The sequence below is a fragment of the Ambystoma mexicanum genome, chromosome 2q (assembly GCF_040938575.1).
Source record: "Ambystoma mexicanum isolate Mex_15411 chromosome 2q, UKY_AmexF1_1, whole genome shotgun sequence".
Taxonomy (NCBI): Eukaryota; Metazoa; Chordata; class Amphibia; order Caudata; family Ambystomatidae; genus Ambystoma; species Ambystoma mexicanum.
In genome coordinates, this window is record NC_090924.1 from 363,102,677 (window position 1) to 363,117,775 (window position 15,099).

The following is a 15,099-nucleotide window of genomic DNA, read 5'->3' on the forward strand; positions in this document are numbered from 1 at the left end:
CTCTTTACTCCTTCCATGAAGGCTTTAACTACTGGTACTTTCAACCACGATACCTTGTTATGGGATGTGGTGTAAGCCGAGAGGGCTGCCAGGTGTACTTTCAGAGAGTTAAAAACCAAACCTGCGTCCAGCAGGTGGAGCATGTATGTTACAACGTTGGAAGGAGTGCAATCAACTGGGTTGATTTGTTTATTCTGGCACCAAATATGAATCTCTTCCACTTGTCAAAGTAACAGTGCCTTGTGTTTGGTTTCCTGGATTCTTTTAGGATGTCCATACACCTCTGTGGTAAATTGAGATGCCCAAACTCTATGACCTCAGGAGCCATGCTGCCAGGTTCATTGAGTTGGGTTTCTGGTGCACTGTTTGACCTTGTTGCTGGGACAGTAGGTTGTACCAGGCTGGGAGTTTGATGGGCTCGCACACCGCCATCCTGCGTAGGTGTGGAAACCATGGTTGTCTCGCCCACATGGGAGCAACTAGGATGAGCGTCATCGATTCCTTGTTCATCTTGTACACCACCTTCCTGATGAGGAGTTGGTGGAAAAGCGTACGCAAACATCCCTGACCAGTTCATCCACAGGGCGTTCCCTTGGGAGTCTGGCTGGGGGAACCTGGATGCAAATCCTGGGCATTGTTTGTTTTCGCTTGTGGCGAATAGGTCTATAGTGGGGAAACCCCACTGAGAGAAGAGATCTTCTACGATATCTCTGTGAAGGACCCATTCGTGTTCTTCTGGGAGGGAGTCTCTGCTTAGGGCATCCGCTAGGGAATTGAGCTCCCCTGGAACATGTTGTGATGACAGGAAGATGTTCCGTCTGAGTGCCCATATCCAGATTTTCTGGGCAAGCTTGGACAGATTTGGCGAACGAGTCCCTCCTTGTTTGTTCAGATAGAACATGGCTGTCGTGCTGTCCGTCCGGATTTGCACCGACAAGTTTAGCAGATGGGGCTCGAACGCCCGAAGCGCTCGGAATACTGCCAGAAGCTCCAGCAGGTTGATGTGGTTCTTGGCTACTGAGTGAGACCAGAGACCCTGAGCTGTGTGGTGGAGATGGTGAGCTCCCCACCCAGTCAGGCATGCATCTGTAGTCACCACTGCCTGTACTTCGGGATCGTAAAAGGGTTTTCCCCTTGCGAGATTCTCTCTTGTCCACCAGTGTAAGCTCTGTACGAGTGTTGGCGAAACGACCACTAGATCGTCCCACTGACCACTTGCCTGAGACCACTGTTTCGCCAACCATTCCTGCATGGGACGCATGCGCAGACGCGCGTGGGGGACCAGGTAAATGCATGACGCCATCATGCCCAGTAACCGCATTGCTTTGCGTACCGTTATTTGTTGACCTGACTGATAATGTGGAATCTGCAGTAGTATATTCCGAATTCTCTCTTCCGAAGGGAAGGTCAACCCTTTCCGAGTATCTAGGATTGCTCCTAGGAACTGTTTTGAGGTGCTTGGCACCAGACTTGACTTCTTCTCGTTGAGAGAAGCCTAATTCGTGGAGGAGGTCGATAGTCCTCTGAATGTTTGACCTGCAAATTCCTGGGGTTTCCCCAGTTATGAGCCAGTCGTCCAGATAAGGGTACACTGGGATTGCCTCCCTGCGTAGGTGTGCAGCTGCCACCGCCAGTACCTTGGTGAATACCCTTGGTGCTGAAGCTATCCCGAAGGGCAGTACCTTGAATTGGTAGTGGCGACTGTCTACCTTGAAGCGCAAGTATTTTCTGTGGGCTGGAAGCATGGAAATATGAAAATAAGCATCTTTCATATCCAAGGTTGCCATGTAATCCCCCTTTTTTAGGAGGGGGATTACCTCTTGTAGCGTGGTCATACGGAATTTTTGGGGCTTGACATACTTGTTGGCAGGCCGTAAGTCCAATACTGGGCGCATTGTCAAATCTTTCTTTGGCACAAGGAAGTAAGTTGAATAGATACCCTTGTTTACCTGGTGTCCTGGGACGAGTTCTATCGCGTCCTTTTCTAGCAGAATGGCGATCTCCTCGAGAAGGATCTTCTGATGTTCTAAGGAGTGTATTCTTTGTCGTGGAGGGTGGTTCCGGGGGCGCTGCAGTAATTCTATACAATATCCTGTGGACACTGTTGACAGCACCCATCTGTCTGAGGTGATCCCTTCCCAAGCCTGGGTGAAGTTGGAAATGCGTCCCCCTACTGGGGTTGCGTGAGAAGGGACCCTGAACTGAGCGTCACTGCTTTGGTGGAGGCGTGCCACCTCCCTTGTTGGGGCTGCCTCTGCCTTTTCCACGACCTCTCTTGTTACCCCTGCCGTAACTTTGGGTAGACTGCTGGTTGTTGTTCCATTGTGTACCCTGTCCTTGGGTATAGTTGCCTCTTTGTGAATTTTGGCCGCGTGGGCGACGAAAATTACTGTTCCCCCTCTGGTTAGGGGGTTTGTTGGTAAGCTGGCCAAGGGATTTGAGAGTCTCGTATTCGTCCTTGGCATTCTTAAGTGCGTCTTCGACCGCTTTCCCAAACAATAGATCGGGTTCCACCGGCTTGTCTATTAATGAAGCCTGGGTTTCTGTTTTGAATCCCGACTGCCGTAACCACGCATGTCTCTTGATAACAGTACCTTCTGCTATCAATCTTCCTGCGTTGTCCGCGGCGTCGAAAGTTGCTTTTAATATGCAACCAGACACGGCTCTCCCTTCTGCCGAGATCCGAGCCAACTGGCCCTTTAACGGTTCAGGAGCAGAGGCTATGAGCGCCGCGACTTCTTCCCATTGATGGCAGTTGTAACTTGCCAACAGGGTGGTGGAGTTTGCGATCCTTGCTTGGTAGGCGGACGTTGAGGCTACCTTCCTGCCAAACCCGTACAGTCTTTTGCTCTCCTTGTCGGGAGGAGCTTCTGACGACGATAAGGGTGTCCCAGCCCTCTTCCGAGTGTTGGTAACCACTAGGGAGTCTGGTTTAAGATGTCCTCTTATATAAAGAGGGTCAGACTGGGCTGCCCGAAAGAGTTTTTCGACTCTGGGGTTGACGGCTCTGGTGAGGTTAGGATTCACCAGGGATGGATCTATTCTACGTTGGATGGATTTGAGGATAGGGATGGTCTGAGCGACCGGCCTCCTCTCTCCCACCAACTCTTCTGCGAAGTCCCTTTCCTCCTGTACACCGTGGGTGTCGATGTGAAAATGTTCTGCTGCGCGAGCGAGAACTTCATTAAGGAGGGGCTGGTTATCAACTGGCGAGTCGGTAACTGGGGCTTCGCTCTCTACCGGGGAATCTACTCTGTATATTTCCTGCTCATCTTCTACCTCCTCCAGGTCCTCATCATCCGCATAGTATTCAGTCCCGGTTTGTTCCTCCATAATTGTAAACTCCTGGTCCCCTTCAGGGAAAGTCTGTCCTTCGTATCTGGGGTGTGGAGTAGAGTATGGAGTAGAGTAAGGCTGCACCTCGAAGGGTTCAGGTCTTTCGAACCGGGCCTTTTTACTTAGGGGGATAGGATCAGAGGAGCCTGAGGGTGTGGCCCCTTGAGGGTCATACGAAAGGAAATGTTCTGGGTTTTTGTCATAAAAATCAGCTAAGGAAGACATCCTTGACATGACCCTGTCTATGTCTTCACTGGACCATACTTTGGAACAGGGTATGACTTTAGTAGGCAACTTAGAGGACTTATCAAGGGTACCCTTGCTGGATGTTGATGTCCCAGTAGATTTATGTGCGTCTATCTGCTTAGGGTGGAAGGATGGTCTTACAGGAGTGGAAGGCTGTGCTTTCCGCTGTTTCCCCCCCTCCCCGTGCGTGGAAAAATGTTTTCCCTGCCCCTTGGAGGCCCCAGAGACTTTCGACGCCTGGCGTCGAGGGTCAGGAGAGGTATCTTGTTTCGAGCGTGGGGCCTCGCTGGTGTTAACTGCGGCCTCGGTCTCCTGGAGCGCGGCCTGGGGGTGGAAGTCGTCTTCGTCTTCCGACGATCGAACTTCCGTTAATCTAGGGAGCGAGGCACTCTTGGCAAGAGTGGATGATTGCCTTGCGTCATGAGGCGATCTCGATCTGTGCCTCTTTCCGAGAAGTCGACGTCGTCGAGGTTCGGTTGGGTTTAGTGTGCTTAGTGTTTGTAGGGTGTGTAGCGCTTGCGTCGCCGGGGGTCTTCCCCATAGCCGCCCTGCCGGACAACCTTCCGAGGTCGGGGACCTGCGCTCGGCAGTCTTTTGACGCCGTAATGCCCTCGCCGTCCGAAAGTACGGCGTCGCTGCCATCGCTGAAGGCGCCCTCCGCTGCCATGGCCGCCTGCCTGGCGTGGTGGGCCCAACGCTTTGTCGAACGGTCCTTAAGTGTCTTAGGTTTAAACCTACTACACGCTCTGCAGTTCGCTTCGTGGTGGTCCCTCGGCAAGCAGAGATTGCACGTGGCGTGCCTGTCGACCCAAGGGTATTTGCGGTTGCACTTGGGGCAGAATTGGAAAGGGGTACCCTCCATACGCACCTTGAGGCAGCGGGCTGGTAAGTGTAGGAAATATATAAGGTGTACCTATATACCAAGAGTGAAGAGTATGTACCACTCTCCCTACTTGCAGGGCCGAGGCCAGCGGCCTACTAGGCCCGGGCCGAGGCCAGCGGCCTTCCGAGGCCCAGATCCGTCGTGCAGCAGCCGACGGTCGATGTCTTCTCCAGCCGTCGTCGAGTGTCGAGGGTCGACGTTGGGGTGGGGAAGGATGTCAATAAATAATTTTAGACTTCAATAATTAGCAAAAGTATGGCTAAGGCCAGGGGACTCCGCAAGATGCTTCCGACCAGTATGGCGGAAAAAAACAATCTGAGGATCCTAGACGCGTGAGGGATCTTGGGTACAGTGGACGTCACACTAGGGATAGTATTACTGGCACGCCTGTGTCGACGCCCATTTTCGAATTTCGAAAAACAAACTAATACTCCGCAGCTTCCACTAGATGTCGGCCTATGCACAGCATGTGATCTAAGCAGATTCCACAAGCCTCAGAAATATATATATATTTTTTTTTTACACAGATGATTCCTGAAATGATGCCCGTTAAGCAGAATAAGTGAGTTTCACTGAATACAATGATAAGGAATCTTCACTTAATTAAAATAAACTCATCAATTGAGTAGTTACATTAAATATGCGTGAATAGGTTTTGCGTTTTTTTTTTTAAAGTTCCTTTTTTTAAAATGACTGCGTAGAATCAGTAAACAATATCCTCCTTGTTGAATTGTAAACTACGTATCAGTCGAGTGGTGACTGATTTCCAACTAATCCACTGCTACCCTAATCATTAGCAAAATATTTTCTCAAAGATCGAAAGGCTATTCAAGGTAAGAGTCAATACTGACAATAAGTAAGAATACATGGATAAGAGCAAAATTCTATTTTAGATACATGAACACTTCAAGATTTTAACTAGGAATATACAATGGTGGAAAATTGGCTCGCTTAATTGGACCCAAGTCAGGAGAATCCTATGTTTTCGGGTGACATATGACTCCCAATAAAGCAATCAAGTAGAATTCTGGTGCCTGTAACTGCTTAGATGCACATGCTATGCATATAGTCCGACATCTAGTGGTAATCATGGAGTATTGCATCTCGTTTTCAAAGTTCGAAAAGGGATGTCGACCTGGTGTGTCTGAACACTATCCCTACTGTGACGTGTAGTGTACATGATACATCATGTATCGAGGTCCCCCTGTTATTTTTTCTGCCCATGAGGGAGCCTGAAGAGAATACGCGTGCGAGTACAGAAGGATAGGAAAAGTGTAAAAGGTCTACGTTCCTTCCAAGCAGGGAGGAAGCATGTGAATCTCTGCAGATACAAGCACCAGAAATACAATTACATTAAGTAATGTACGTCTATAAATCTGCTGAGAATCACATGCTGTGCATAGACTAGCAAGCTGTGCCAGGAGATGGTGGTGGGATGTTGGAAGGAACGGCAAAAATATGTCCCAACACCGCTTGACCCACCTGACAATCAGTCTTAGAATGTGCTTTTAAGCAGTAATATTGTGCAACTGTGAATATGAAGTGGGAGACCCAAACGTGGCCCTAGTTACACCCAGCCCAGCGACAGACATGAGGTGTACATCACTTCTGGGACCCTCCTCCCCATGATTGATGCATCACAGGTGTGACAAACGCTACTCAGAAAACCATTCAGACCATACCTGGATGATAGTATTGGAGATACAGCTGTCAACAATTAAACAAGTTGACTGACTGCAACCTCTAAGAACGCTGATGACACCACGGCTGACATGACCGACATGACAGATATGTTAGACATGAAGCCCACAGGCATACCGGCACAAAGCTACACAAACTCTTTGCTTTATTGTTGATAGACATGAAGCATAGGCTAATGACTCATAGTTGGAGGACTGACGCATGTATGCCTTTTGCTACGCAGAAACTGCAAGATGCCCAAGAATACATATGAACTGCTTGCCTATGCTTACTGACAACTAACATGGACATCCATGCAAGCAAGGATGGAGCAATAGATACATTGGAGTGAACGGGGGAAAAGCAAGATGAACCTCAAAAAACAGGCAAATGCTGACCGGCTGATCCTGCCGAAGCATGCAGACAAGGCTTCCAGTGCAGACACTGCACAACCTCACCAGGGACAAGCAGGAAGGGAAAGTTTCCAGTTAACAGAGGAGATCGTGCACCTGCGAGGAATAAAAGCGAAAATCCTCTCAATTACAAGCAAGAGCTCCATTTCGTGGTCCCTACACATGTGACCTGAATCTGAGACAGAGCCTATTCATTCAAGGCAGACAGAGAAGGGTGTTCCTCATCGAACCAAAAAGGTAGAAAGAAACAGGTATACAGGTTCAAAGCTAAATGTTCTGTCTCAGGGCCTAGGAGATCCAAGATGGTAATTTATTGAGAACATGCAGCACCTTCGGGGTACTTCGCACTACTTTGAATAGTTGCACTTAGTCTGGTAACTTTCCAAGGCTGAGGAGACCCTTTCTGTCCAATCCCTAAACATCTTCCACAATAAGCATACACTATGGTGCACCTGTCAATCACCTTTATACTAACCTATAAATTTGTATTTGTGACACCAAGTTGGTCTCAAGAGGAGGCACCAGATATGGCTTACCCAATGATCATACTAACCCCTTATGGAATGAATACATAGTTTGCCCCACTAACCAATCCCTTCCCCAGTTAGGTTTCTGGGATGTAACTGTTTTTGTGACATGACTGATCACCAAAATAGAATGACGACTGCCTGGAGAGCAAGCGAACGTGGAGAATTTTGCATTGTTCATGTTGCGATCCCTGTCATTTTAATTGTTAATAAAGACAGTGAACTTTGTCATATGGCTGGGTCTTCCGTTCTTGAGGGAGGGGATTTGCAGGGCCCAGTTTCTCTTGCATGTAAATGGGGAGACTGATAATAGCTCCTCTGGCACTACATTACAAATAGACCTCCAGGTAGCTGGTTTGCAAATAGCAGCTAGAGGAAGGCTATAGTAGCACATGTGCCTAGAGTAGAATGTGCTCTAGGCGTAAAAAGGTAAAACTCTCCTTGAAAGAGTAACACATTTGCATACAATTAACAATCCATTTTAAATATGCCAAGAGAGGATCCCCATCTCTACCAGTGGCATTGGAGACAAGGAAGTGGTTGTGTTCTGTCTGTCGAAGTGGATTGTTTTATTGAGGTAGTACATAACTGCTTTCCTAACATCTAGTGTATGGAGATATCTTTCAGCAGAATGAGTTTGTTTTTGAAAGAAAGATGGATGTTCTATGGATTAATGTACATGGAATTTGGAAATTAATCTGGAAGCAAAGCGCGGATGTGTGCGTAAAACCACTTTGTCCTTATGAATGGTAACAAATGGGTCTTTAACTGAGAGCTTGCAGTTCACGCACCCTCCCAATGAAATAATAACTACCAGGAAAGCAAAGGTACGAACCCTAACACTGGCTTTGTGCATTGGCTCAAAAGGAGGTCTCATAAGTTTAGTAAGGATGACATTCAAGTCCCATCCAGGAGAAACAGGGGGTGAAGTCTTTTTACCCCTTCCATAAAAGCCTTGATTAAAAGGTATTTTACACCATGAAACCATGCTTGGAAAGATGGTATAAGCAGAAAGGGCAGCAAGGTGAACCTTTAGGGAGTTAAAAACTAGTCCTGAGTCTAAGAGGGAAGTTAGGTAAAGGACTGTGTGAATTAACGGTCAATTGGGTTCATGTTACGAGTACCACACGAAATGACAAATCGCTTCCACTTATTGACCAAACAATGCCTGGTATTTGGTTTACATGCCGCTTTAAGAATGTCCATACATCTTTGAGTAAGCGGAAGATGCCCGAACTCCGGAGCCAAGCTGCTAAATTGAGTTTGATGACATGGGTGCAGTGTTGCCCCCTGATCCTGGGATAGCATGTTGTAGGGGCAAGGCAGTTTCACTCAGAGGGCAAATTGACACCTCATGAGATGTGAGAACCATGACTGATCATTGGTGCTATTCTGATCAACCTGTTCCTGGTGCATCTTGTAAATTATCCCGTTGAGGAAAGGGTTTGAGGGTCCGGGGGGAGGGATGAAGCTTAAGCAAATCTCCCTGACCATTTCATCCAGAGACCGTTCCGCTTGGGCGTGTTTGGGAGATATGGGGAGGTGAAATCTGGACATTGTGCTTTCTCCACTGTTGAAGAGGTTGATGTCTGGATGCACCCATTCTGCAAAGATGCTCTGCAAAATGTGAGCATGTAATCACCACTCATGTTCTATGGGTAGTTGAACGTTTCTGCTGAGCATGTCTGCAAGAAGATTGTGTTCCCCTGGAACGTGTTGAGACGGGAACAACATGTGTTTGAGTGCCCACTTCTAAATGCTTTGGGCCAGTTTGGACAGTCCTGGAGAGTGCGCCTCTCCCTGCTGGTTTATGTAATACATGGTTGTGCTGTGTCAGGATTAGAACAGTTTTCCCCAGCAGTTGTTGGAAAACATTTAAGGCTTTGAACATTGCTAGCAGTTCTAACAGGCTGATATGTTTGTTTGAAACTGATTGTGACCACGTGCTGTGTGGAGAAGGTGTGCTCCCCACCCTGACAGGGATGAGTCTGGTGAGAGTGGCCTGTACTGCGGGGGTGGTGAACGATTTCTGTTTAACAAGGTTCTCCCTTGTCCACCACTACAGTGATCGTACGAGGTCTTTCGAAACAACCACTAGATTGACCCAGTGACCGCTTGCTGGACACCATTGGCTCGAGAGCCACTCTTGCATTGGGTGCATCGGCAGACGGATGTGAGACACCAGAAATCTGCAGGAAGCCATCATTCCCATCAGCCGCATGGCTTTCCGTATGGTTATCCGATGACCGGCTACATATTCAGGGTTTTGAAACAATGTCTTTTGGACTTTCTAGTTGGAGCAGAAGACAAGCCAGTCTTCTGTCCAAATTAGAGCTCAGAGATTGTTTCACTTGTTTGGGGACAAGGGTTGAGTTTTTCTGGGTGGAGAACCCTAGCTGGAAGAGTAGGTCTATCGTCTTTTGGGTGTTCTCTAGACAAGCTTGATGTGTGTCTCGTGTTATAAGCCAGTCATCTAGATAAGAGTACACCGGAACCGATCGTCTGCATAAGCGAGCTGCTGCCACTGCCAGAACCTTGGTAAAAAAGGGAAGGACCTTTCATTGATTATGTCTACTATTTTGAATCTCAGGTATTTCCTGGACACTGGCAACATTGAAATATGAAAGTATGCATCTTTCATATCCAAGGTTGCCATGTAATCTCCATGCTTCAGTAGTGGAATTACCTCCTGCAGAGTTATCATCCTGAACTTTTGAGGCATGACATACTTGTTTGTAGGACGCAGATCTAATACAGGGCGCATAGTTACAAGGTTTGAAATTGAGAGGCGCTGGGACATATTTAGCTCCTGGTTATAGCCCGGGAGATCCTGGTAGGCTTGAAACCAACAGCTACATTTGGCTCTACAGGTCAACTGGTGCCATACAAATATATCCATGTGACATTAAATCTATGAACCACACCCCGACTGTGCCACCGAAATCCAATTAACTTCAAAAATGATTTCCCTTTGCCAATGTGGTTGCAGTCAAATTAATGTTCTTGGTTCGTTGAGCCCATTGGGCGTTTACACGTGTTTCGGCCTCTCAATGGCCTTTGTCAAAAAAGATTCTGGGCAAATTAAATCATATCCATGTTCTGGAAGCAGTTATAATCATACTAATCAAGAATAGTATTTAAATAGAAGTGTACATTATAATCAAAGTAAAATAATAATGTGCGAAATGGAGAGGGAGCCTAAGGTTTGTAGTCGCCATTGATGATCAAACATGCACAACACAAATGACAATACAAGAAACAAAATAAAAAAGGAAACAGAAAAGAGAAAATATATATATATATATATATATATATATATATATATATACACATACACACACACACTAATTCACTTAAGCATTAAATAATAGTTCCTTGCATTCCTTTTATATTATTCAATCGAATATACCCCTTAGTGTTCAGAAACCTCAGTCTTGTATGTAGGTCATGAGCCAATAAATTATACCTCGTGTTTAAACACGTATATATTAGTTACTATTACCACTTTTCAGGAAATGTGACCCCCCTTAACACGCTGCGGCTGGTACAGTTGATTAGGCACTTGTTAGCTTGTATTCCTCAATGGTATGAATAACTAAACCTGCTTACCATATTAAATTCTGATAGGTCATGGGATAATCCCTGTAAAGGCAAAAACATATGTCTAAATTCCGTAGTCTATAGTGGTTCCAAATTTTAATATTATATGGCTGAAAGACTGCCAATTCATGCCTGCCGGCTATAGCATACTCATCTGTTCATGCATTGTAGTGTACTTGTTTGCAATGGCGAATCTCATAATATTGCTTGACTTGAACGTGTCCGTACAGAAGCTTAATCTGTTATGGTGACGCAGACATAAAAAGGAAACTATCGTCATGGACACCATGCGCGTACGTCAGCACAGCCTTTAGCATTGTTTAATGTACGTAATCTCGTTTCTCAGGTCGCGGACATACATAAACATCCCCTTTCCCCCCCCTCTTACCTTTCTAAGATACGGACATCTTTGGTCGCGTCAGCACTGCTGCTGAAAGCACCGACTAACACGCCCTGTATTGTATATTCGTTTCCTTGGCAACATCCGTTGTCCCTCTTTGATGTCTACATTATTGGGCTTGGTCGCCATGTTTTAACGAAGTCAAATAGTGAATGTGCCGAATAGTAACCAATTGCAAATCCCACGCATTAACACCAATAAAAGTAGCTCTAAAATTTCTAATTCACATTAATAGTAATTAATGTATTAGCAACATGCATTTGATTTGAATCCTATTGCGCATTGGGGCTAATTAGCGTTACTTAAAAATGTCCTGATTCACACTGATAGTGTTTAATATTTATATATTAATTAATCCATATTACTATTTGAGTTTCGGACCTGTTTCAGCATGCATTTAATTTGTATCCTATTATTCAAAAAGGCCACTGAGTTCTGCACTCGGTTGGGTCTCCCAACTTCCAGTTCCACTGTTCACAATTTTATTCTGTGCGGTCTGCGCTGGTCCCTAATAGATTAGGTTCCAAAGAATATGCAAATTGTCATCACACCCATCTATAATCCTCATTATTTTAAAACCTGTTAGTTTTATGTATTGTTAGCTTAACCTTTTATTCGATATGTTGATTTAATTTTTGATTCTGTACCAGATATTGCATGCTCGTGTTGCCGAGTCACTCTGTAACCGGAACAAACCCCCATGTGACATTAACCCTGCGCCTTCAAGAGTGTATAAATGCGCACTAGGACACAAGATATTTCAAGCCTAATGGGCGACATTAAATGGCAAAATGTTATAGTTTGCACCCCATATGGGAGTTAAATTTGCAGCACGCTACTTGTTTCCAGAGGTAGCTCCTGCTTACTGGGTGATGCCGGATACCCAGGAGATGCTTTTAGGTCCTGCTAATCAAATCTTTATTTCAATTTCTGTAGTTAGATCCTTTTTGGGTACAAGATGTATATTGAATAGACACCCTTGTTGATCAGGGACGAGTTTGATCGCTCCCATTCACAGCAGGGCCTCCACATCGGCTTCAAGAAGGAGATGGTCTTGGCCATTCTTCTGTTTTTTTGGCAGGAGGTACCAAGGTGTCTGGAGGAACTCTATACAGTAGCCCTTGGCCACTGTTTGGAGCACCCACTTGTCTGAAGTAATCCCCTCGCATGCGTGGGTGAAGCACGTTATCCCACCTCCTACTGGCAATGCATGGGAGGGGACTAACTGGAGAGTCATTTGTTGGTAGGGGAGCCTATCACAGCTAAATTCCTACCTCTTCCTTTGCCGCAGCAAAGACCTTGTTAAGTGGTCCGATTGGTGCTTATTGACCCTTGAGTGGAGTACCACGGTGAACCCACTGCAGCGTGGGAGGCATGTGTAGGTCAGGAAAAGGACTGCCCTGGAAAGGACCGTCTGGTGTTGAAACCCGGTGCTGCAGATACGGTTTGTTGGATATTTGATTTAATGACTTCTTGTGCTCTTTCTTTGCTGTCCAGAGCGTCAACTGCCTTCCCAAACAAAGCAGAATAAGGGAAGCCTGCATCTCTGGTTTTAACCCAGAGTTCTGTAATCACGCGTGGAGCTTCAGTTGAGTTCCTTCAGCCAAGACTAGCTGTCTGTGGAGTCCAGTGTTCTTCAAAATATTTTGGGTGACCTGCCTGTCCCTCCCCCTAAACAATAGTGAGCAATTGCCACATGGCTGGCTCATCAACACTTTCAAGGCCCTCTTGTACAAGCCTCTATTGAATGTCACAAACTGGCAAGCAAAGTAGTGTTTGCAAGACAAGCAGTATAGGCTGCTGAAGTTGCTATTCTTTTGCCCAAGGCATGCAATTTCTTACATTTCTTGGAGGGAGGCACTTCAGCTGAAGACAGTGGCACTCTGTTCCTGATTCTCTGGTTGTTAGCATGCAGGAGTATCCCCGAATGTATAGGGGATGCATGGGAGCACGTCTAAAAATCTTTTCAACCCACAGCTCGTGTTAGGGTAGGCATGAGAATAGAAGGGGAAATTCGCTTCTTTATAGAGTTAAGTAAAGGGATAGCTTGACTCACTGGCTTCTTCTCTAGGGATATCTTCAACAAAGTCAGGGTCAGGCATCACCTCCCGAGTGCATTTTAAAAAGTTCTGCTGCTTTTTTCAGATTATTAAACAGCAGTTTATCAATGGGCTGATGCATCTCAAGGCTGCACAACAAGTGTAGCGTCTGCAAATGTGGTCTGGCTCTGCCTCCCGAGTGGGGCTCTAGGCCAAGGCCCCTGGTTATTGTTGTCATGAGGCCATGTGTCTGGGTCCTGGGCAGTAGGATCCTGGCAATCGTCTCCCTGGTTTGCACATAATATAAACCCTTATCCCGATCATATGGATCATCGAGAAAATTATCACCTGAAGTATCTGTGTGTTGAAGTATGTATTGAAATAGTTTGAAAAACAGAGGGCTGAAGTCTGAGACAAACTGCGTAGGTTACTCATCTGATGGAAGATATCTTTTTGGGAATCTGTCTGAAAAAGAAATAAATTCAGACATCTTCATGGTTTGTTCGAACATTTCCCTGGTCCAGGACCCTCTAATAGGAATTTCAGATAGGAGAAAAAAAAAAAAAATGACCTTCGCTTCAAAAAGACTTTTGTGACCCTGTAAGGACAGAGGTGGTATATGCCTGAACATACCCTTGCGATAAAGCAGGAGAGGAAAACTGGGACCTCGTACTATGGGAGTCAGTTTGCTTCGGTGTTAAGACAATTTCTCCCTTAACTGCAGGCGAGTTAATGGTTGACGTATGTTTCGACGAGTCCGAAAGGTCCGTCTAAGATTTAGGAGGAGCACCATGAAAAGTCGAACACCTCGAACCATGCGCTGCCCGCAGAGGGTTGAAAACCACAGGTTCTCTACGTCTCGTTGTGAATTTTGACATACTTGTATGTGAAGTCGGCTTTTTCGATGGTTTAGTCAAGGATCACCTAAGAGTTGTGTGCTTAGTCTCTCTGTGTGAGTGTATGTCCTGGTCGCCAGTGGGGGAGCCCCCCCCTCAGCAGCAGTGCGGTCAGCATGCCTATTGGGGCTGGGGACACAACAGTCAGAAGACTGCAATGTCGTCTCCGGCATCCAAGCCTGAGCAAAGGCTGCTGGAGGGTTCCTCATCTGAGGAGACATCGCTGGTGGGGGAAAGGGATTTGACTTGCATAGCGTGGGCCGCCAACGTGCCGTTCTTTAAGAGTCTTAGGCTTAAAGAGTCAACAGGCTCAACAGGCCATGCAACGCTGTTAGTCTCTTGGTCACGAGGCAAACCGTGTTACCATCTTTGAGTGTCCCTCCAAGGAAACTTCCTATTAAAAGGAAGGGCAAAATTTAAATTGAGTTCACTCCATCAAATACGAAAGACAATAGTAAAAGCCGAGGGGAACATAAGTGATTAAAAAGCCATGCATGATAAGAGGCGGGGAGGGGGGGGGCGGGGGCAGAGACTGTAGAACTGATAACAATGGCACGGCTAGAAAAGATAGTAATGGGAAATTGTAACAGGTGACACTTGAACACGTTGGACTGGAATATAAATTGTAAAAAGCAAAATGGACAGCGTGAAGCGCGCATAGCTAGATGAGCAAAATAGGAGTTACGAGATGGAGTCAACCTACCCCCGGGAATTAGAGTAGTAGGACTGCCACTAGGGCGATATCTCCCTGCTAAGCCTTGAGTACCTGCAATTGCTGGAAAAGGGCTAGATGTAGGGGTGCCTGAGATCCAGGGATGGAGCTGGCCAACAGGTGGGGAGGGGTAGAGATAAGAGGGGGTTGAAGTGTAAGTTAGGGCAGGGGGGGAAGGGGAGAGTGGGGTGTGGCAGGGAAGAGGAGTGGGCGGGGAAGAGGGAACGTTGGGAGTTGGGAAGTGTGTTGGGGTTGGGATGCAAAGAGGGAGGGAGGGGAAGGGAATAGTTTCTTACCTGTAACTCCATTTCTCCAGCATTGGTATCCTTCATGGATTCACATGCTTAGAATATTCCCCGTCGACAGA

The 15,099-nt window shown here is 46.5% G+C and overlaps 1 protein-coding gene across 1 annotated transcript in view; it reads right to left on the minus strand.

Moving 5' to 3' along the window:
- UBFD1 (ubiquitin family domain containing 1) overlaps nucleotides 1–15,099 on the minus strand; it is a 391,487-nt gene that overhangs the window by 134,757 nt on the left and 241,631 nt on the right. The window lies entirely within an intron of this gene.